The sequence below is a fragment of the Lipotes vexillifer genome, unplaced genomic scaffold, assembly GCF_000442215.2.
Source record: "Lipotes vexillifer unplaced genomic scaffold, Lipotes_vexillifer_v1.1 scaffold1359, whole genome shotgun sequence".
In the NCBI taxonomy this organism is placed as follows: domain Eukaryota; kingdom Metazoa; phylum Chordata; class Mammalia; order Artiodactyla; family Lipotidae; genus Lipotes; species Lipotes vexillifer.
Window position 1 is genome coordinate 2,640,854 of NW_006771596.1, and position 25,355 is coordinate 2,666,208.

Consider the following 25,355-nt stretch of genomic DNA (forward strand, 5'->3'; position numbering starts at 1 on the left):
TTAATAATCTTCAAAGTGTCTGCCATTTGTACAGAGCAGGGAAAGTGGTTTTCCTAAAGTGCAGGTCTGGTTATGGCTCTTCCTGTATCATTGAAAATCCTTTTTACGAGTTCCAGTTTCCTTCCCAAGTGGCTTCCAAATGACCTTCACCAACACTTGCACGCTTAAGTGCAGGAGCACACAGACATGGAAATGCAGATATGGAAACACACAGATGCAGAAACAGAAACAGGATGCACACAGATGTTGAAACACACAGACATGGGAAAATGTAGATGTGGAAACATGCAGACCATGGGAAACACATAGACGTGGAAACATGTAGAAATGGAAATGTGCGGACACAGGAAACACTCCCATGGAAACATGCAGACATAGAAACTGAAACACACAGACATGGACAAAAGCAGATGTGAAAACACAAAGGTGTGGAAAGACACAGACACAGGAAACATGAAGACATGGGAAACACACAGACACAGGAAAATGCAGAGGTGGAAACACATACAGACACAGGAAACGTGCAGACATGGAAACTGATACATGCAGACAAGGAAACACGTGGGAAACACACCAACAAGAAAGCACACAGATGCAGAAACTTGTGGACATGGTAGCATACAGACGTGGCAATACACAAAAATAGAAACATACAGATATGGAAACAGGCAGGTGTAGAAACGAAAACAAAACTGACAAAACAATGCTTTCAGGCTGACCATTTGCAAAGATCTTTGACGTCTTCTATTCCAGTCTATTTTATTCTACTGCATTCTCTTTCCTCTTAAAACTTGTTATGGCCTAATAACTTCTTTTCATGACTCACCCTGGGTCATGACGAGCAGTTGAAAAACACAAACTCATGGGGTAAAGCCCAAACTTCTTAACAGAGCAGCCCCTTCTCCTTTACAAGTTGACCAAACCTGTCTTTCCTCTACATAGACTTCCCCACCCACACAGAACCGTCGCTTCCAAATGCACTCTGTACCTTGGTCCACCCCTCTGTTTGACCATCAGGCCATTCTTGGCCTGTGCCCCTGTGCTCAGGCGCTGCTGAACCTCGAGATTCAGGCATGAGTCCTAGGCTGCCGTCTCCACGTCTCCAGCATGGGATTAAAGGATCTCTAGTTTGTGTCCCACGTGGATTATTTCCATAACCACACAGTGCTTTTTAAATTCCGCAGCCAGGGACCTTGCTTTTTTTAATCTTGTAACATCAGTGCCTGACACGAGAGCTAACACAGAATTAGGATTCCATTAACAGTAGCTAACATTGTTATCATGAAGATTATGGCTGTTAGAAGACTGGGCAAGAAATTCTGAAAATGGCCCTGTGATTCACCATTATTTCATTCCTTAGCATACATTAGCCTCAGTCAAGGATGTTGTTGTTGACTTGATAATTTCGTAAACAAGCCACTTCATTATCCTTAAGTTGCAAAGGGGAAAATCACTTTAAAAAACTGTTGTTTTTGTTTCCATGGTAGCTCTTTGTTTCCTTACAGGCCAAATACTGAAAGTTTTAGCATGTTATTATACAGTTCTACAAAATCAATCCCCTATTTGTTTTGTCAGTTACTCCTTCACATATTCAATGTTCCTCCAGCCATCCACTCTTCCCTAAGGGCTCACTCTCATGCCTTTGCACACACTGATGAATCCATGTCAAATGTACATTCCCACCCCTTTTTTCATGGCCAACTCTTGATCACATTTCAAGGTCCAGAACAACGATCATTTCCTTTTCAACAGGCTGAGCTACTGAAATGAATGAGACAATCTGTTCACTCTAGGAGATCAGCCTCCCATGTCTGAGGAGATACATGAAATCCCCATTAATGTACCCTGAGGGTTGTGATGAAAATCTGTACAAATGTGAGGGGGTCTGGCAGAGGGAGGGGTTAAGCTGCACTTCACAGGAAAGTGTGAGGATCGTTGAAAAGGATATCCCAGCAGAAGGAACAGGAGCCACGTACTGGACAATTATATCCTGCAACTTGAAGATGTAGGAAGTCGCATCTGAAGCACATCATCCTGTTGGGGAAGCTGTTTGAGGCTGAGCCGCAAACTTGCAAAGGCAGGTGGTGAAGGAGCCCCAGTGCCTTTGCTTGAGCTTGGAAAATGGTGATGGTCATGGCATGTGAAGCAGGGTCTTCACATAAGGGAACAACGTGACTGGGTTTACAATATAGAAAGATAATCAGTATCTCATTTCAAGCAAAATATGTTGATTTTTTTTTTTTTTTTTACTTTCCTACCCTCTCCCTAACCTCTTCATCTTTGAGCAAAATATAAAAGAAATTACAGTCATTGGCTGTTCATGGTTCATTTTCACTGGGAATATTAATCATTTACTGTCAAGTGTATTCAATTACCTGAGTAAAACAAATCCCTGTGACTCCCAGGAAGGCGCCTTGTTTGGAGTTTGCCTCCACGATGCAGGTACAGTGTGAGAGCTGAGGACTGGATCCACATATCCCACACAGCATCCTTTCTACAGGAATACAACTGACATGCCGTCTTCATCAGCACACGTTTATTATCCCAGGAAACTCTTACTCAGAAAGATTCATGCTGCAAATAACTTTTTGTCCAGTCCAGGAGCTTCCTGGAAGACCTCTCTTCAATAAAACATCCTCTGATAGTTTTTATCCAAGACTCTTTGAACCCCTTCCTGCAAACACCTCTTCCTGCTGTGCCCACCCATCCCAAACTATCGTGTCCTGACTCTTGACCAACCTTGACCAGCCTCCTGCGTGAAAAAACCTGTCTTACCCTAGACAATAAAGTCTCAATAATGCATCTCTTGATGCATTCTCCTCCAACGTGCATCAAGACTCAGTTGAGGTGGGTATTACTTATCATGGTAAAGAATAAATAAACTCAGCTTTGTCTTACCCACAGATGTGGTGGTGACATTTTAGAGAGCCTACACTCAGCAAGGTGCAGAATATATTTCTCAGGTTTCTTGTCTCTCAGTGGGTAGAAATAGGGACAGGAAGGGAGGACATGTTAGCACCTACAGAGTGGGCATGGTGGGCCCCGGGGATAATGAGGGAATGAGGACCATTTCCTCCATCGAGGAGCACAAAGCCTTTTTAGGGAGGAAGGTATGCCGACCACACTTGTGATGTCACAGAAGTCATCCAGAAGGTGGAACTGTAAACTCTGGGGTAGAGGAGGTAAAGGAAGGCCAGGCAAAGTACTATTAGCCTCATTTTAACAGAAGAGGGGACAAAATAGGGGAGAGGAAAGGTCTGCAAAGTGAAAGCAGGACTCGTGCCTGTCTGCCTGCATCACGTGGAGTAAGGAGACACGTGGCTCATTGAGGACAGTATATCTTGCTGTTGCACAGCTTGTGCTTTGAAATACAGACTCCAGCTCCTGAGCTGAACTTCTGTCAGGGGGAGCCCAGGAAGAGGCTCTCCAGTCTCAGCAGCACCTTGACTGGTGCTGCCATGGGAGCGGCCCCATCATACAGAAGTCTTCAGGGTTCCAGCACATTTGGGGCTTCTCCTCTGTATCATTCCAGAGACTACTGAGGCTAAACTTGACCAGTGAAGAACTTTCAGGAAGCTTCCTCCAAACAAAATTCCCAATTCTTATCCAAGTGCTTGAAGAACAGAAAGGCAATCCAGGGAAGGGAAGTTCATGGATTGCTTCTGCTCCCCTGGGAACATGACCCCAGACACTGTCTCCTGCCTGGCGTTTCTCTGTCCAGCCATCCCTTACTCCAGCTTCTCCAAGCCATGGATCTGTAGGCCCTTGAAGGTTGTTGTTCTTCTGCTGTTGATGCCCTTTTTCAGAGGAATTTGATTTCACCCTCGCTATCGTTTTGCATTCTCTGAATGTTAATCAGAGGTGCCCAAAGAAGGGGTTTGGCAATAACAAAATAACTGATAGAGTGAAGGAGTGTGGGAGAAAAAAATAACACTTATCTGACAAAGTATGAAGATTTGGCAGGCAGGGGCAGGGAAAGGCTAAAATTAATTGTACTTGCACCAATTATGTCATTTCTGATGTAGGTGGGTAGTCTAAGGCTTTGAGACTCTGCAGACAAGCTGTGTCACTATTGTCGTGTAGCTAAGTATAAAGCCCTTGGTGGATCCAAGGAAACATGACCAAGCAGCCATGGATGCCAGAAGAATGAGGGGCCAGTATATGGAATCCTCGGCATAAAGAAGAAACAGATCCCTTGTTCCCGCTAAGCAATGGCTCAACAGGTAGCTTGAGGCGACAGCAGACATGTTTTGAGTGTATGACTGTATCTTCTCTCCAAGATTGCATTGGTTACTGGGGATGCCTAATCGCATAAGGCATGGTCTGTGCCTTCTGGGATCCCCGCGACTGCTCAGAGATGCAAGAAATATATGTGAAAAAAAGTGTCATTTGGGACCTTCCTGGTGGTACACTGGTTAAGAATCTGCCTGCCAGTGCAGGAGATACGGATTCGATCCCTGGTCCGAGAAGACCCCACATGCCCTGGAGCAAATAAGCCTGTGAGCCACAACTACTGAGCCCACATGCCACAACTACTGAAGCCAGGGCACCTAGAGCCCATGCTCCACAAAAAAAGAAGCCACAGCAATGAGAAGCCCACGCACCACAACGAAGAGTAGCCCCTGCTCGCTGCAACTAGAGAGAAAGCCTGCGCGCAGCAACGAAGACCCAACGCAGCCAAAATTAAATAAATAAATAAATTTATTTTTTTTAAAAGTGTCGTTTGACTTCCTCATCCCCCTTGACCTCTTCCTCTGTTCCTTATTATATTACACAACTTTAGGTTGTAGGTGTAATGAACATTATTTTGCAAATTAGAAAATCATATACCAGATTCATCACGTAAGTTACCGATGTCACTCAGCTGTCAGTTGAAGAGGTAGGCTTCCAACTCTTCCTAGCAGGTCTGCTCTTGTCCTTGGAGGGAAAGTTTTCCCTCATATAAGTGAAAGCACAAGAGTTAATAATGCAGCTGATCTAGAATTATGGGTCCTAAAGTCTGTGTGGGTCCTGCTTTTAGGGTCCTAGTCACCCAGTAGAGAAGGACCCATGTAGGAGTGGGGGACATTGCCTACAGTAGACTTTATAGGGAGAAACATCACTCAGGACAGAGGACCTGACCACAATAGAAACCACAGAGAAGGGATGGAAGTTCACTGTTGTGATGCAAAGTACTGATGAGATTGTTCATAACTGATGAAATAATTTTTGAGAGCTTTAGCCAGAATAATTGAGAGCAGGTTGGAATGTGGGGAGTATGTGGAGAAGACAAGTGGCCAAGAGCTAAGGGTTGAGTAAGTCCAGTTGGATTCAGTGCTACAGGCTCACTTTTAGGTTGTAGTGGCTGCTTGGCACCATGGCCCAGTTAACATCTTAAAGCAACTCTGTACATTGGGCTGAACTGCAGGACACATCTGCAGAACATCTTAAACTTGTATCACCCAGACTCTGAAAATATCCGGTGCTGAAAAATTCACTTGATCCAAGGCAACTCATTCCAAGTTCTTATAAATAATAATTATGATGATCACGTTTATTTGGGACTAAGAAAGGTAAATGGGAAGAAGTGAGTTAGGATTTAATATATACCCAAGTATATTGTTGTCCCTAGGTTCAGAATTGAGTAACTTATGACTTTATATGCTTTTAAAATGCACTGAAACCTCCTAATAATTTTCAGTTTTTCCAGTTAGAGGCCTGGTGCCAGAAATAAGTCAGTGATACCTCCATGTTCTAGTTGTATATTCTACCCTGCACATAGACATAGCCTTCTAAAGTTAGAGAGCCAGGTAAAAGGCAAGCCAAGTCATCGGCCCCATATTTGCAGGAACCCAAGCAGTGACACAATGATTTATGTGTGGTCTGACTAAACAGTTAAGTGTCTGCACAGAAAGAAGCAGACAAATTAATAACCATAAAGAGGAAATGCATACTTCTTACACAACAAATCCTTTTTTATTTCTTTTTATCTACTATCCCATTAAGCCTAACAGTGATTGAACAGGATGAAGTCATTCTTTCTTTTTCACAAATCCACATGGGTAATGTTTGAATGAAGAAAGATCTGGTGTTTCGCCCTCAATGGGTGGATGACTTACAGGTTGCAACAGCACTTTCACATACATTTTTAACTCTCAACTCAAAGTAACTGGGTAGGATCTGTTTTCTTATCCCAATTTTACAAATCAGGAAAATAAGCCTTGCATTGGCTCACACACTAGTGGCAGGGAAACTGTTATTATTTGGGAGAGGGGAGTGGTAGATGCTACTATAGTTTCTAAAAAGGTTTCCAAGTTAGAATCTTCTGGGACAGGGACTCAAGACCAAGTGAGTACATTTTCTTGTAGTTAGGGTACACTATTCCAAAATCAGACAGCCTGGGTTTCAAAACCTGAGTCTGCTGCATTAATCATTTGCTTTATTGTCCAGTTCCCTCATCTGAAAAATGGGAATTCTTGTAATACTTATTGCACAATATGTTTAAAGATTCAAGTATGACAAAGTAGTGAAAGAGTGGAAAGGATGGAATGAGGATAAGGCTCAGTTAATACAAAAAATTATTTCAGGAGGCTGTATCTGGTATTTGGCACTCTTTCACTGAAAGTGCAGCATTATTGATTTTATTTATTTTTCCCCTTGTTAGGAGTGGTATTAGAGACTGATCCAAGGGAAAAAGAACTGTCCAAAGGAAAAAGAAGAGTCTACAGTGAGCCCTAAGTGACTGGAAGTGGCAGAGACAAGAGGGTTAACCAGATGTCAGAATCTAGGTGAATACATTGAGCCGTGGAAATGCACATGTTCAGAGGCACGTGCAGACGAAGAACCCCTGTCCTCCTCCAGCTCCCACCCAGCTTCCACATCTGGCCATTCCCATGGTTGGCCCCACCTACCCTATGTCTATGACGCATTCCTATCTCCCCAGTTCAAATGAGAAGGGAATTCAGAAAGGAGCTTGGAAGACAAGGCAATGGATCATTGTTCATTGTAGGGAGCAGAGAGAGAAGGGGAAGGAATTGCCTGGAAAGACTAAATTGGGAAACAAAAGTCAGAGGAAGTGGATGGAGAGATTTTGGAAGACAGAGAAAAGAAGAGGTGACATGAGCAAGGCTGTGCAAAGCAGAATTGGGTTTGGTGGTGTTGGCTACACCAGCCCTTTTGTGGTCTCCTCTGGTAGGATTCACACAGGACACACGACCCCTGGGGAGAAGGACACAACAAATCTCCTCTCCTCTTTCTCCTTCCATCTTCCTCCAGTCTGGAGATTTAGGTGGAAAGATAAAAAGGAATAATGAAAATTCTCCTTCTCTCTCTGTTTTGGATTTTTTCCTCTCCTTTCTGGAGCATTTTTTTTTGTCTGAATGTTAGTCCATTCCAGGGCCACAGGGGTACTTTGAGTCATTCACATCAGGTTCTTATTCTGGATCCAATAAATGCTGTTTTTGAGACAATGGATCTCAGTTTTATCACCAGTAAAAAGGGGTTATGATACATATCTCTTTCTAGGTTATTGAGAAGAATAAATTAATTACTCATGTGGAACATATAACTCAGAATATGGTTTTTGTTGTGTTTCATAAATTATAGGTCCTATTCTTTGATATAGCTTAAGCCATAACCAAACGTAGCACCTAATAGTAAACAGAGACTCAATAAACATTTTTTGGAGAAAAGAAGAAACAAAAGAGAAAGGAATAAATAAAACGAGTAAAGAAGTATATCAATTTGGTCTTAAATGGAGATACAACCTAAGGGTAAGACTGTTGGATAAGCATATAAGCCATAAATAAGACAAAATGCCAAGAACCTAATTTTATTGGGAGTATGGCATGCCAGCTAAAAGGACAGTTGTGTTAGTCTGCTTGGGCTGCCATAACAAAATGCCATAAACTGGTGGCTTAAACAACAGAAGTCTATTTTTCACAGTTCTGAGGGCTACTGAAGTCCAGATCAAGGTGACAGTTCAGTTGGGTTACTGGTGAGAGTTTTCTCCCCTGCTTGCAGATGGCCACCTTCTCACTGTGTCCTCACCTGGTGGATAGAGAAGCAGAGGGAGCAAGCCCTCTTGGTGTCTCTTCTTATAAAGACACCAATTCTATCATATGAGAGTCCCATCGTCATGATTGCATTTAACCAAATCATATCCTCAAGGTCCTATCTCCAGATAGAGTCACACTGGGGGTCAGGGCTTCAACATATGAATTTGGGGAATGGTGGGGCACAGTTCAGTCTCTAGCCACAGATCTGTGCAAAACCCATCAGGTAAAATACTTTTATCAACACCATTCCATCCTCCATAAAGCAAAACTCACAGGAACATCAGAAGTCTATGTTGAGACATGGGAGAAAATAGATAAAAAGAAAAAGGTCAGACTTGAGAAGGTTTAATCCAGTTAAATAAAATTACCCTAAAATTTACTTTAAAAGATTTAAAATTCAAACATAGAAGAGGCAAGATTCCTGTTGTTGTTTTTGCTGCATCCCAAGTGAGAACCACAGTTACCTTCCAGCCAACTGGACAGGATGACTTTCCTAGCATAGGGCACCAGGAAACTGGTCTCAAAGATTCACTGCAGGGGCCTCACCAGCTCCCCACCAGAGGACAGACATTTATAACCCACAAACCCTGGTGAGGCCAGGGCCAACTCATCCTTGTACTGAATCTCTCATTTTCAGAAAATCCATTGGTTCTGATGTAATCATCAAAGGCTAATAGAAAAGCATAATATTATTTCATGGTTTAAAGGAAAAGAAAAGGACATCTGGAGTTAACTTTGAATGCGAAAGATAGTGACCTCATAGACAAAGTGTAGAAAAAAATGGAATGAAGCCCACGGGCAGCTTTCAACTTCAGAGACTAAAGACCAAAGACGTGGGTTATTTTAACCATTGAGATGCAAAAACAAAAATGTTGTCAGAGGACCAGGTTTTTTCTCTATCTATATTTCAGATTTGTATTGACTTATTTCCATTTTAAAGGAAAATAGGCTGGAAAGTAAAAAAGAATGGGTTTTAGAATCAGGCAAACACAGGTCAAATCTCGATTTTACACTAAAGCAAGCTGAGTGATATGAGGGAGAGAAACTCAAATTGTGGTCCTGAGTGTAGGTTGCCAGATGAAATATAGGACTCCAGGTAATTTAAATCTCAGACCAAAACAAAACAGTGGTTTTCTGTATGTCCCCAATATAGCATGGGACGTTTTTATATAAAAAAGTGATCTGCTGTTTTTCTGAAATTCAAGTTTAATGGGGGGTTAGGGAGGGATGGATTGGGAGTTTGGACTTAGCAGATGCAAACTATTATATATAGAATGGATAAACAACAAGGTCCTAATGTATAGCACAGGAAATTATATTCAATATCCTGTGATAAACCATGATGGAAAAGAATATAAACAAGAATATATAACTGAATGACTTTGCTGTACAGCAGAAATTAACACAACATTGTAAATCAACTATACTTCAATTAAAACTTTTTAAAAAAGAAAAGCAAAAAAACCCCAAAAAACAAATTTAATTTGGTATTCTGTATTTATATTTGTACGTCTGACTCAAGGTTCTCCTCTTCAACAGCAGGGATAAAAATATCGACCTGCATAGTTGTGTGGGATCAGTAGCGACAGAGACAGAGCACTTTGCACAGGGTCTGGCACTTAGGAAATACTCCAAACACTAACATTATTACTTTTTTATTTTAATAGCCTCAAGAATGAGGATGATATGTTATATATCTGGATATTCCCATTGCCCTGTACGCTTTATTTGGATGCATTTCTGTTAAAATATGAGGTGAATCAGGGACAATTTTCATAAGAAAACTTACTGAAAAGTACTTATAAGTATTAATGAATAAAATATATGTCACATATACTTCATATATATATTTATATTTTCCCAACTCTACCAACACACCTAGATTGCATCAAAGCATCCTCCATCCCGGGCCCTGTCATGAAAATCTCCATGTTTGGATGCATATATCACTTACCATTTATGTAAAAAATGAACAGTTGGAAGAGTAGACAATGGCATCCCAGTGTGCCGCCTCTACTGTGTAATCAGAGGCTGTGTTCACGTGTGCTTTCCCTCACAATGCCCTTAGCTGAAGATATTATTTAAACGGGATAAAATTTGAACAGCTCAAAACACTTAATTTAGGATGTTTAGACTCAAAACAGTGTCTCCGTACCCCAGGATCCTGGGATGACTGGAAGGAAGGGACCTGATCGTGAGCTTGTTGCAGTTTGTTACCCTCAGGCACTCAGACACTTGAGATCAAATTGTTGGCAACGGTCCTACGGGTTGCCTTCTGGAAGCCCAGATAACCCAAGAGAGCACTGTGAGTTGAGTGCCTCCTCTGTGTGTGATGTTTGAGTTCTCAAAAAAGAGGGAGGAGAGAGAGTAAAAGAGATAGAGAGAGGGAATATCAAATGGCATCATCCATCATATAAGAAAACACCTACTACAGTACCCAGCCTACAATGGAGTGGAGTTTTCATCCCCCATGGTAGGCACATCACTATTTTCTGGGAAGATAGACACATTAAGGTCTGGTTCCCAAAATTCATATAATTCCAACTCTTGATCTATGAATCTTGTGGACTATCAACAAACTAACAAATTTCCGAGAAGGAAAGTGATTTACCCATGGGCACCTGGACAGGTGGGCTTGGAAGCTGGATCTCCTGATTGCCAGACCTGGGCTCTTTCCTCTACTTGGGTCTTCCTCGACATGTCCCACTTGTCCTGAGGCACCACCGCAGAGGGAGCCCTTGGGGTGCGTGAATGAAAACTCCTTGGGTTACATCAGTCAAGTCTTTCTGGATACAGCACTCAACCAGGGAGTGTTTGAATGGGTTTATTTTCACCCCTATTGAAACTTTTCTTTCTCTCAAGATTATTTTAAATGAGGTACTGCACTGGCCTCTGTCAGCATCTAACTATTATTTGAATATTTTTCTAGAAAATTATTTTAGAGACCTAAGGAACTGATGAATACCTTAAGTTTTGGTGACAGTTGGTTCATAATTTGAAGGCTGTCACATTATATGACAATAATCAGCATATGGGATGTATTTTGACCAGAAGATTTTCAAGACGTTTTTCCAGTGGAAGCTGCTGTAGGCAACATTTTTAGGATGCTAGGAGGCTTCATGGATGGTGGGAGGCACTTGGAATCTCAAGATGTGGGTTGTAACCCTGCTTGCACATTCACCCTGGATAGGAACTCTGGAAGGTGACACAACTTTTCCAGGTATTTATATAGTGTTTCTAAAATCCATAAAAATAGTTCTACCTACTTTTTCAGATTTTCATGAGGATGGGGCAGTTAAGAGAAAAGTGTTTTTAAATTCTAAAATGTGATTCATAGTATTGGTGTTAATATTTAACAACAGTAAGACTGAGAATTTGATGGGAGATATTCAGGATTTGTTAAGGTATCACGTCTTGCATTCAAAGGCTTAAAACGAAAGTTGCGAAATGATAGCTCTAAAGTCCACTTGGACTCAGATGTACATGTTATTCCTGATATGCCACCAGCGTTTCATGGGACAATGTAAAAGACAAACACAGAACATACACATAGAGTTGGTACCCTCACTTCTGTGAATCTTATTATATACTGCCTTATGCATCACACTCAGACATCAATACGCAGGTGGAAAAATTAAAATCCTTTGCATTTTCCTTCACTTTCAGAAGTATAAAAATTTGACTCTTTATGAATGTTTTTTAATATGAAACTTCATGTTCAAAATATTTCTTTTTCCCAGTAAATGTACCTGATTACAACCTAAAAACTAACTTCAAATTCAGTTATAACCAGTTTAATTTCCTTTTTTTCTTGTTTATTACTCAAATCACCAAACTCCTTTCTTTGTAATTGAGTCTGAGGGGTGTATGGGTAGAGGAAAAGTGGAACTTGAGAATATATTTCTTTGGTTTTTCAAAGCCTTGCTCACATTTTGCAGAGTCTGGGCACATCACAGCACTTGGCCTTTACATGGCCAGGTATTTGCAAAGGATGGTAGGAGGGAGAGAAGATAGAAGGAAATCAAATCTTATTAGTCTGTGACCAAAAGGGTAAAACACAAAGACTTGTCTAAATTGCACAGACATCTCCCTCAGGACACAATCACAAAAGTTAATATGCCTTGCAATTGTTTTCAAACTATGGCTTCTAATGACCATCCATACCCGCCCCGCCCCACCTTGTGTGTTAGTGATTCCCACATTTAACTTGTGTCTCAGGCTCTTTTGCTGAGCTCCAAACCCACAAACTCAATGCTTGGAAATCTCCCATGAGATGCCTGGGACGGTCAAGAGCAGCACTTCCAAACTGAGTTCATTATCTTGTCTCTTCCACATTCCTAACCTGCCTACCACCTGCTCTCCAAAACGCAAAACCATCAAGTAGGCAGTAACACAGTAGACTCCATGTTACTCCACCCTGAAATAAGCCGTGTCTACTCGGGGGTGTATGGCCCTCCCAAGCTGTCCCACGTGCTGTCCTGGGGAGCTGGACCTTCCTTGAATGACGTGGCTCTGGTCACAAGGAGACAAATGCCACATGATGGATAAGCGTGGGGCGTCAAGGAACCCTGTGCTTTCTTAATACCCAACACAGAAACATTCTCCACCAATGGGAGTTTGGATTATTCCCAAGGTTTACAGTTTACAGACAACGTTAACACTTAACATCAGGGCTGCTGTGAGCAAGACTCACTGGAGGATGCCTCTAGGAACAGAAGTGCCTGGCTTAGGGTATCTGCCCTTCAAACTTTCTGTATTCTTCTAAATTGCTCTCCCAAAGTGTACCAACCCATGGGCCCTCGAGCAAGCAGAATAACTGCCCATATCTTCAGCAGCATTTGTGAGTACCATATTCCTGTCTTTTTGCCAGTCTAATTTGGGGGAGATGTTTCTCAATGCTGGCACAGTTTCCATGTCCCTGATTACTAGCGAGACTGAGGACTTTTCAGATGTTTGTGAGCCACTCAGAATTCCTCGCATGTGAACTTCTTGTTCATATTTCAACAATTTATCTGTGAGGTTTTCTGTTTGTTTTCCAATGAATTTCCATGAGTTATTTTAACATTCTGGATACTTACCAGTTTATTACATATGTTGTAATATCTTTTCCCCAACTGCTACCTGCTATTTTTCACTTTCTTTGCAGCATGTTTTTCAAAAAGAAGTATTCGTTTTTGGTCTAGACTAATTTTTCCTTCTCTTTCTTTATGAGTTGTGCTTTTTCTACTTTGTCTAAGACATCCTTTCCTTTACAGAAGATCATAAAATATATTACTATATTTTCTATGAAAAATTTTAGTGGTATATAGTACATATTTATTTATTTATTTATTTATTTATTTATCCATTTATACAACCTTTTTCTTGGTTCTCTGTTTCACTGATGCATGTGTCAGTCACTAAGTTAATCTTATTATGGCCTTAAGATGATCTTGATATATGTCACGTTAAGTCCACCTTCCTTGTCCATCTTTTTCATAAACTTTTGGTCTCAGAGTATTACTATCCTAAGTGTGTTCTAGAATGCATGTATACTAATTCCTGTTACTCATTTGGAAATGTTTAGATCACAGATGGATTAGCCACCAGTAATATCTTGGTGACTTTGGCTCTTCCCATACTTGACGATGGATGATCTCAATATTAACTGCAATATTCTTTAATATCTTTAGTAACATGTTATCAATTTTCTCTGTAATATTTTTGCAGGCCCTGTGTTACCTTGATTCTTGGGTTAACACAGTTCTGTTTCCATTGTAAGCGGTGCCTTCCTGCTCCCCCATTGTCTTACGTTGATGCTTCCCAGTGACCCTGATGAACTTTCATTTAATGATAATGGTTTCTAGATTAATACACCTCTCTGAGGCTTAGTTTAGTTTCTTCTACTGTAGGTCAGGATAATAGAACCTATACCTTAGATTTACTGAACATAAACCACGAAAACATAAATAAAGTCACTAGGGTTGGCATATAATTACTGTGTGATGAGTACTCATTAATTTCTCTTAATTCCTTTTTTCTAGCTGTTGAAGAAGTAACAAATACAAAAACACTTTATATCAACTCTTACTTACATATCCTCTTCCCGCCTAAAATTCATCTTATGAAAGCAGGTAGTCTCTTTTATCTATTAATGTGTCCCCCAGGCCTAGAACAGGTGTAACGGAGCAGGCCCTATGAAGCTTTCCCAGAACAAACCCCACCCATATCCTCTGCCTGCCTTTTGTCTGTAGAAAAACTTTAGTCAAAGAATAAATTTAATCAGAGAAGTGAGAAATGCAGAAAGTCAAACAGTCAAGCAAGATAAAATAATAATACTTTAGCCATTAAACAAAGTCAAGGAACTTTAGTTCCTCCTCAAAGACTATAGATAATATTCTGAGCCATGTCCTTTGAGCTATTTTGCAGACACCAGGTGGGAGAAGTTAACTGTATGCTGCCCACAAGCATGGAGACCCCAGACCGGTTGGAACCAGAAGGTTGATGGTGCTGACTCCCAATTACCTCACCACCAACCAATCAGAAGAATGCCCATGAGCTGACCACGCCCTGTTCCTTGAGCACTGTATGACTCCTCACTATCCCCTCCAGGGCAGATGAGGTTAATTGAGTGCATTAACCTGCTGTGGCCCCCTTTGCTTGGCAAAGCAATAAAAGCTACTCTTTTCTACTTCACCCAAAACTCTATCTCCGCATTTCTATTTGACACCAGTGAACAGAGGCCGAATTTCGGCAACACAGGGTCTGGCACTTAGTGGGCATTCAATAGATAAAGGTGGAATAAAGGAATTAATGAATTAAAACATACAATAATAGAGAAGATCGTATTTTTCCAAAATAGCAATCAAACGGAATTTGCTATTTTGACCAACTTACTTTTTTCTTTTAATTTTTTTAACATCTTTATTGGAGTATAATTTACTTTTAATCCAATATCTTTAGGTCCTATTACAGTTAGCCAAGTTGTTCTGAGGCAAATTTTCTTTCAGTAAAATAATCTATCCCACCCATTAACATTCTACTTACTGGACCTTTCTTGCATGAAGATCTTCCTCTTATTCACATTTATTCTCTCTCTCTGGACCTTCCACAGCCCATTATGTGCACAGCCCTTGGACCATCTCCCACTGTTTTACAAACAAGTTTTCCCGGGGCGGACTCTCGGCTGCTCAAGATGTGTCTTCAATATTTGTCCTGGTATCTCTGAGCCTTCCAGTCTCAGAATGACATTCTGTCTGACTACACTAGTTGGCGCTTATCCCTAACATCTGTTGAAGGTATGGGTGAACCAATGAATGAATACTTCCTACATTTCTCTCTAAACTTGGTTTCTTCCTTCATCTCTATTTTCTCTCAGAATTAAAACCCTCCAGTGACTCCCAACACTCAGGGGCCAGCCTCCAGGACCCTTTATTCTCTGTGCCCTGATGTGGCTCACAAAACTTACCCTGTGCACCAAGACACACACACACCCACACTGGCCTGTGATGTCCCAGAGGACATGTGCTGTGTTTATTTTGTCTCTAAAACCCCTTCAGCTACTACAGCCCCTGGAAAATTATAGATTGTCTAGAAATATTAAATTTAGTGCTTCTTTAAGATAACAGGTTTAAAAAGAATTTCAGAAGTAATCTTGATTGTAGTAAAGAAGGGAGGCAGAGATTGGTCTTAGAGGGATAGAAGGAGCAAGGAAGATGTTCTGAATGATCCTTAACACAGAGCATAGCTGATGACAGCAAATTACCGTACTCATTCTGGGGAAAGCCAGCCGAGGCCTGTGTGTGCATCTGGGAGCAATTTGACACATAAGAAAAAGCCAGAAACTCAGCATTTATTTTTATTTTCCATCTGTTTTATGTATATCGTGAATGCACACATCTGTGGGTGGTGGGCGGAAGATAAACATGTTATGGTCTCCAAATAACATTAAGCTTGGAAATAATTTTTGATAAATATACACCACTTGAATGTCTCAACTTCATGCTATGCTTTTTTATGTTATATGTACATGCCTTACTGCTTAGAGTTGGAATCAGCTATCTCCCTAAATACAGCCACAGAAATAGTTATATTATCCCTAAGTTGTAATTGGTATGCAGATTTGAAATTATTTTCCAATTCTTTTTAAGAATACTTTTTTCTTTTATTTTTAGATATTATTAAAGAGAAACCTGTATTTTAGTTGTTGATGCTGGTCATTAGCTAGTTTTCTAAACTAGTGAATATACAAAGGAATAAGATAACACTCATTTTCATGACCAAAATACTTTTATTAAAACATCTAGATAGTGGGCTTCCCTGGTGGCACAGTGGTTAAGAATCCGCCTGCAATGCAGGTGACATGGGTTCAAGCCCTGGTCCAGGAAAGTCCCACATGCCGCAGAAGAACTAAGCCCGTGCGCCACAACTACTGAACCTGCGCTCTAGAGCCCAGAAACGACAACTACTGAGCCCGCGTGCCACAACTACTGAAACCCACATGCCTGGAGCCCGTGCTCCACAATGGGAGAGGCCACCGCAATGAGAAGCCCACGCACTGCAACGAAGAGTAGCCCCCGCTCGCTGCAACTAGAGAAAGCCCTCACACAGCAACAAAGACCCAAAGCAGCCAAAAATAAATAAAATAAGTTTATTAAAATAAAAAGTGTAAATAGTAACACAGTAAGGTCCATTAATAGCAATTGTGTCCTTTATAATTTTTTTAGCACAAATAAGGAAATATTTAACAAGGGAGTCTTAAGTTTACCAAAGTATTTTGCAAGGGATTTGATTATTTACAGGATTTTTTTAATCAAAACTTGTAAGAACAAAATAAATGTGGAGGAACTTCAGAAGCCTTAGGCAACATCTATTGTTTCATGAGAAAAATCTGTGTGTCCCAGAGTCCCATGGATCACCCCATATGTGAATAGTAACAAGCCGTTATATTTAGAAATTGAAATGCTTCCATGTGTAACAGTGCTAGGGGGACTTCCTCTGAAAATGGGAAACTAGACATGACACCTTTTCCTATTCAAAATTGTTCCAGGTGGTTGATGACAGAGTTTTAAAGTTGAGTTATTTAACATGTACAAGTTTAAAAACTGTCTAGAAAGGCAAAATGTTAGGACAATTTTTCTTTTTTCTTCTGTTGTTCAGCTATGTACCCTGACCCCATGCAGCCTGTTTGCTCAGGAAAGTACAATCCCTTTCTCAGACCCTGCGGCAGGATGAATCTAAATATAAGCCACCCTGCCCCTCATCAGAGGGCTTGGGAATTGCCTAGCCAACCAATTGAAGCCAAATAAATGCAGGAAGATATTTTCCATGGCCTCTAGCAAAATTACTCTTTGGTTTTTTTCCCCTTCCCTCCCACTCTCTTCCCTTCCGCTCCTCTTCTCCTGTCCTGTGCTCCTGTCCCCTTCCTTTTTCTCCTCCTCCTTCCCTCTCTCTCCACAAGCTGTCATGTAGAGATAAGAGAAACTAAATATGCAAATGGACGATGGCCAGACAATATATACAAACAGAACTCTGACTCACAACCTGCAGCAACCAGCCCAGGTAACCAACCTATTATCTACAGTAACCAGCCCCAGAAGTCAGCCTGTTATCTACGAGTCAGACTTGTAGGAAGTCTCTGTCTCTAGTGACAGTCCAGGAAGCTGAACAATAACCCCTGTGACAATCCCAAATGACCAGGACTTGATTCGTAACTGAAAATTTCCTAATTTTGGTCCTGACTTCCAATTTAGGACCAAGCAGAGAGACAGAAGTATGCACCCTGAACCGATCACATGGGGTACCTCACTTCTAGTAGCCACCGCAGCTTCTCCAGGCCCACAGCCTCCATCAGGGCAGCCCTGAGCCTTCTCCTTTTTCCACTATAACGTTATCCCCCTCCCCTATCTGCCTTTGAGTATTTGCCAGAGCACAAATGATGGTGGCTGACTGCCTTGCTATAACAAGCTCTGAATAAATAGCCTTTGCTATTTCTTATTTGCTTGGTCTTTGTTTATCTCTACAGATGTGACACAGAGCATCTTTCTGCTAGTCAAGACTCAAAGGAAGTCAAGACAAGATGCAAGACAAGAAGGCAGACCTCAAAGTTTAATCATTACTGGAGCCCCTGGCTGACAGCATCCTGAGGCATCTCTATCTTGGATTCCCAAATGGTAAACTCATAAATATCTTTTATCACTTACTCCAATTTACCTTTGAGTTTCTATTACTTGTTACTCAAAACCCCAATGTCGATGTAGAATTTAAAATTGGGCTTTGAAGATGCTGACTTAATACACTCTAAAATGTCAAGCTAACTGAATGGAGGAGAGAGGCCGGGGGCAGTAAGCCTCTTCTAGCTTGGGAAACAGATTGAAGCATTGTACCATGTGCCAAACAAAGTGCTGCTGCATTCAGGAATGTAGTGGGAACGTCTCAGGATGTTCGAGTGAAGACAAACTGTGCCAGACAATTAGGAGATGATAGTGTTCAGGCAATTGCAATAGGGAGAACAATCAATAATAAACAAATGAGGGTTTTAAGGCAGACAAACAGGAGCCATCTGTCAATCTTATCAGAGTCATGTGGAAGGATAGAGATGGTCTCATTTGGGAACATGAGAGGGCAGGGTAGGGGGAGTCACATGCTTTCCGGGGGCACAGGGGCTCAGGTAAAGTTCAATGTTCTCATTAGCATGTATTGCCTAGCTGTAACTTTCACTCAGATTATACAAAAAAAGAGCCAAATTTAGACTGAAGATGGTAAATCTGAAGGCAAAAAGGAAAGAAAGACTAAGACCCTCTTTGCCAGTGGAATTTATTTTTCAAGAAAGACAGAAAGCTAAGTAATTAGAAGGCTTTCAGAGTTAGTAAAACACCACTGTTGGTCCTAAGTAAAATTTCATGTTAGATGGAATATTACTCAGCCATAAAAACAAACAAAATTGAGCTATTTGTAGTGAGGTGGATGGACCTAGAGACTGTCATACAGAGTGAAGTAAGTCAGAAAGAGAAAAACAAATATCGTAGGCTAACACATATATATGGAATCTAAAAAAAAAACTAAAAAAGGGTTCTGATGAACCTAGGGGCAGGACAGGAACAAAGACGCAGACGTAGAGAATGGACTTGAGGACACGGGGAGGGGAAGGGTAAGCTGAGACAAAATGAGAGAGTGGCATAGACATACATACACTACCAAATGTAAAATAGATAGCTAGTAGGAAGCAGCTGCATAGCACAAGGAGATCAGCTCGTTGCTTTGTGACCACCTAGAAGGGTGGGATAGGGAGGGTGAGAGGGAGATACAAGCGGGAGGAGATATGGGGATATATGTATACATATAGCTGATTCGCTTTGTTATACAGCAGAAACTAACACACCATTGTAAAGCAATTATACTCCAATTAAAGTAATTATACTTTAGCAGTAGATGGGATTGCGCAGGAATCAAATCTGACCCCTTGCAAGCCCTTCCTACTGGCCATTGTCTACTGTCAGAGGACCAGTCAGGCTCTTTAAGAAGATATCACTTAGATTGGTCCTGACTCCAGGCTCTTTTGTAAAACAATAGCAAGAAGGAAGTAGAGTCTATTGAACTTAATTCTAAAGGGATAGATCGCTACAGCTTGTTGCTGAGAGACAAACATTCCCAGACTCAAAAGAGAGGCTAGACAAGGTGTCTGGTTATCTAGAAGTGAACACAAAGCATTTTAAGGCTCCACAGGGCCAAAGCCATCCAAGCCTTGCTTGTGTGACTCCTAAGGAGAGCCTCAGCCCAGCACCATTGTCAGCCCCGTGCACTGACCAACAAGGCCAGGCTATTAAGGTGAACTCAGGAGGTCATCAGACCCCTTGGCAGAGCCCAATAGGCCAAGGGAGCCCTCCCAAGACAGGACTGGGCTACATAGACCACAGGGCAGTGGAGCTTCTCGGAGTAAACAGAACTCACATCTACTCTGCGCTGAGGCAAGGAGACGGCAGCAATTCACTGACCGGAGTGTGTTGTTTCTCGTGTTGTCTGATATCAGAGTAATTTTCTTGCTGCTACTTGTTCTTTCAACACCAGACATGCTGGGTTTTCAGGTTGGGGAACTAACACGAAGCTCTAACATGACAGTGGGATCTCATAAGCCAGATTATCAACTTGGTTTTTTGGATGCCAAAACTGGATGAGACTTTGGAACTTTCCATTAGACTAGAAAGTGAATATGTTCACTTGGAGGTGGACATTTTTAATGTGAAATGAGGAGTAGCATGAAGATATGAATGCTGTGTATCCTATATCCTAAGGAGTGGGCTGCTCCCACTCAGCAGGCCATGAAGTCTGGACACTCCTGCCAGTGGGCTCTGTTACTGTGACATCCCCAATCACGTGATGCTGTGCATTGCCCAAGAAGGGCCAGCTGAAGCCTCTTTCTGCTTGGATTTCCCCTGGATATGGGGGCTGTCCAGGAAAGGGCACACTGACAAAATCTGGCAATGAATTGAAAGAGAAAGATTCTGAGTAGTCTGGAAAAATGTTTCTTGTTCTGAATAAATGAGGTATCACCTCACACTGGTCAAAATGGCCATCATCAAAAAGTCTACAAACAATAAATGCTGGAGAAGGTATGGAGAAAAGGGAACCCTGCTACTGTTGATGGGAATGTAAATTGGTACAACCGCTATGAACAGTATGGAGGTTCCTTAAAAAACTAAAAATAGAGCTACCATATAACCCAGCAATCCCACTACTGAGCATACACCCTGAGAAAATCATAATACAAAAAGATACATGCACTCCAATGTTCATTGCAGCACTATTTACAATAGCCAGGACATGGAAGCAACCTAAATGTCCATCGACAGAGGAATTGATAAAGAAGATGTGGTACATATATACAATGGAATATTACTCAGCCGTAAGAAAAGAATGAAATAATGCCATTTGCAGCAACAGGGATGGACCTAGAGATTATCAAGCTAAGCGAAGAAAGCCAGGCAGAGAAAGACAAATATAATATAATATAACTTTTAAGTGGAATCTAAAATAAATGATACAAATGAACTTAATTAAAAAACAAAAACAGACTCACAGACTTCAAAAACAAACATGATTACCAAGGGGAGAGGTGGGGAGAAGGGATAAATTAGGAGTTTGTGATTAACATATACACACTACTATATATAAAATAGATAATCAGCAAGGATCTACTGTATAGCACAGGAAACTCTACTCAATATTCTATAATAACCTATCTGGGAAAAGAATCTGAAAAAGAATGGATATTGGTATATATATGACTGAATCACTTTGCTGTACACCTATAACTAACACAATATTGTAAATCAACTATACTCCAATATAAAATAAAAATTTTTTAAAAAAGATAGCCTCTGTTCTTCTGGGAGTAGTGTTGCATTGATGTGAGCTCTGAAACTGCTGTAATTGTTTTATTCTCAGCCTAAAGGCAGGAGCTCAGCAGGGCAGTGGAAGGAAAGCCCTGGAAGGAAAACTCCACACCTAGCCTCAGGACGCCTGCTTGTGGGAAACAACAAAACTCATCACCATGAAACCAGTTTAATTTGGATTTCCAATTCCGTGCAGCTCAAATATCTTAAAAGTTCATACACTCAGGCTTCTAGTCACTTAATATTTTATTTCCTTAGCAAGTTTCGAGCTCTCTGAGGACCATTTCATTTATGTGTTTATATTCTGTATGTCGTCAAACCATGTTGTAAAGGCTTAATTAACGGTCATTGCATTCAATTACTAGGACAAGTGGTAATGTTTATCAAACAGTAAAAATGAATCTAATAAATTTTAAAACAACACCTTAGTCCAATTTGAGCTGCTATAACAAAATACCACAGACTAGGGGACTGAACAACAGACACTTATTTCTCACAGTCCTGGAGGCTGGGAGTCTGAGCTCAGAGTGCCAGCATGGTTGGGCTCTGGTGAGCACCCTCTTCTAGGTTTCAGACTGCTTTCTGACTTCTTGCTGTGTCCTTGTGTAGTAGAAGGGGCTAGGGAGCTCTGTAGAGTCAATTTTGTAAAAGCATTAACCCCAATCCTGAGGGCTCCACCCTCATGACCCAATCACCTCTCAAAGGCCCCATCTCCTAACACTGGGTATTTGGAATCCAACATATGAATTTGGAGGGGACCCAAACATTCAGACCATATCACTTAATATTAACAAACATAATATTATGAAGTACCTTCCTGGCCATCAGAGCAGGAGTCGTTTATCTGTGTTTCTGACCATGGTCATCCAGTCCTTCACTGAGGCACCTGCTCAGTGACTGTGGGATGAGGAATCTGATGTACTGCCATAAGCACATATGGTGTTCACAGTAGCCATACACTACAGGCACTGCTACAGTTTCAATTTGCAGTGAGGCTTAGAGAGGTTCTGCAAATGCTTCAAGGTCAGACAGTTAAAATACAGAAAATTTGGAATTAAAACACAGGTCATCTGATTTCAGAGCACACCCCAGAGCAGAGTGGAGATCCTCCTGGTGTACTCATGCCAACACACACCAAATGAGTCTCTCAAAGGCTTGGAATAATGACCTTTTATTTAAAGTCTGTTTCACTCTATTCTTATTACTTGTCCTTAAATAAAACCAAGATCTCAAGGCTTGCTGTTACTGGGGTGTCATTGCTTCTAGACCCTCATGTCTGATAGACCAAGGAAATGTGTGTGTGTGTGTAGTACTGTGTATATACACACATCTATAGGTATTTCTATATGTAAATATCCATATCTATATTAAGCTAAACATGAGTTTATATTGACATCCTAATTCTTTACTACATAAATCATTCTAGCTGCCTTTGATTACTTACCTGTAAATTCCTACTCCAACAGTGAGAAACCTGGATGCCACTTTAAAGTTCACTCTTTCTGCTATAAACTTCTGTGTTTTAACAAATAAGTGATGTCAAGTTTTGACCATTACAGTATCATGTAATATAGCTTTACTGCCCTAAAAATTCACTGTGCTTCATCTATTCAATACTACCCCCAACCCCTGCCAACCACTGATATTTTACTGTCTCTATAGGTTCACCTTTTCCAGAAGGCCCTATAATCAGAGTCACAGAGTATTTAGCCTTTTCACACTGACTTCTTCCACTTAGCAATGTATAGTTAAGGTTTATCCAGGTCTTTTCATGGCTTGATAGCTCATTTCTTTTTATTGCTGAACAACCTCCATTGCATGATATACCACAATTTATTTATTCATTCACCTATTGAAGGACATCTTAGTCACTTCCAATTTGGGAGGATTATGAATAAAGCTGCAATAAACATTTGGGTGCATGTTTCTGTGTGGACAGAAATTTGCAACTCATTGGGTAAATCCCTAGGAATGTGATTTCTGGATCATATGGTATGTTTAGCTTTGACTGAAACTACCAAAGTGGCTGCATCAGTTTATATTCCCACCAGCAATGAATGACAATTCATATTGCTCTGCAACCTCATCATCAATTGGTAGTGTCATTTGGGGGGGGATTTGTTTGTTTATTTTAATTTTAGACCTTCTAATAGTTTTGTAGTGGTATCTAATTGCTGTTTACTGAAGTAAACCCCAAATGACAAATGACATTGAGCATCTTTTCATGCTTGCTTGCGATTTGAATATCTTCATTGATGAGGTGTTAGCTCAGATCTTTGCCCATTTTTAAAACATTCTTTTTTGTTTTCTTATTGTTGAGTTTTAAGAATTCTAGTATATTTCAGATACACTTTTTCACCTGATATATGTGCTGCAAATATATTTTCCCATTCTGTGGCTTATGTTCATTTAATTAACAGTGTCTTCTTTAAAACCAAAGTTTTTAATTTTAATGAAGTCCAACTTTTTCACTTTTAAATTCATGTAGTGTACTATTGTTGCTCTATCAAAAACTCAGTGCCAAACTCAATGCCACCTAGATTTTCTCCTGTGTTGTCTTCAAGAAGTCTCACAGGATTTCATATTACCTTTAAGTCTATGATCAATTTTAAGTTAAATTTTGCAAAATGTGTAAGGTGTGTGCCTAGATACATTTTTTTCCCATGTGTATGTCCAATTGTTCCAGCAACACCATTTGAAAAGACTATAAATTCTCCATTGAATCACCTCTGTTCATTTGCCAGATATCCTATTTCTGAGCTCTATAGTCTGTTCTTTTGATCTATGTATTTACTTTTTATTACTACCATGTTGTTATAATTAGTAGAGCTTTATAGTAAGTCTTGAAATAGGATAATGTGAATTCTAAAACTTTGTTCTTTATCTTCAGTATAGTATTGGATATTTGGGGTCTTGTGCCTTTTCATATAAAGTTTAAAATGTTTTTCAATATTTATAAAATAGATTTATGAGATTTTAATTGGGAGTACATTGAGCCCACAGATCAATGTGGAAGAAAGAATTGACATCTTAACAAAATTGATTCTTCCAACCATAAACATAGAATATCCTTCCATTTATTTAGGTCTTCTCTGATTTTTTTATCAGGTTTTAGTTTGCTGCATATAGTTCCTGTATGTATTTTGCTAGATTTACACTTAAGTATTTCATTGTTTGGTGCATTGTAAATAGTATTCTGTTTCTAATTTCAAATTCCAATTATTCGGTAAGATGTTACAGAAAAACCTGAACGAACGTTTTAGTCAAACAAATATATAGAAAAGTCAATTATTTTGTGTTTTCTATGTAGACAATCATGTCATATGTGAAAAAACAGTTTTATATCTTTCTTTCCAATATGTGAATTTTTATTTCCTTTTCTTGTCTTGTTGCACTATCTAGTTTCTCCAGTATGACACTGAAAGAGAGTGTTGAGATGGGATATCCTTGTCTTTGTCTCAGTCTTAAGGGCAAGCATCCAGTTTTTTACAATAAAATATGATGTTAGTTGTAGGATTTTTGTAGATTTTTTTAAATCAACTTGAAGAACTCCACTTCTATTTCTAGTTCACTGAGAGTTGCTATAAAAAATATCATGAATGGTTGCTGGATTTTGTCAAATGCTCCTAATATATCAATTAATATGATCTTATGAGTTTTCTTCTTTACCTTGTTGATACAGTGGGTTACAACAGTTGATTTTTTAATATTAAATCAGCATTGGAAATCTGGAATATGTCCCATTTGGTCATGGTATATAATTCTTTTTATACCTTTCTGGATTCAATTTGCTCATATTTGTTCAGGCAAGATATTGATCTGTAGTTTTCTTTTAATGTCTTTATCTGTTTTTTTTGCTAAGGTAATGATGGTTTCATAATATGAGTTTGGAAGCGTTTCCTTTGCTTCTATTGTCTGGAAGAGATTATAGAGTATTGGAATCATTTCT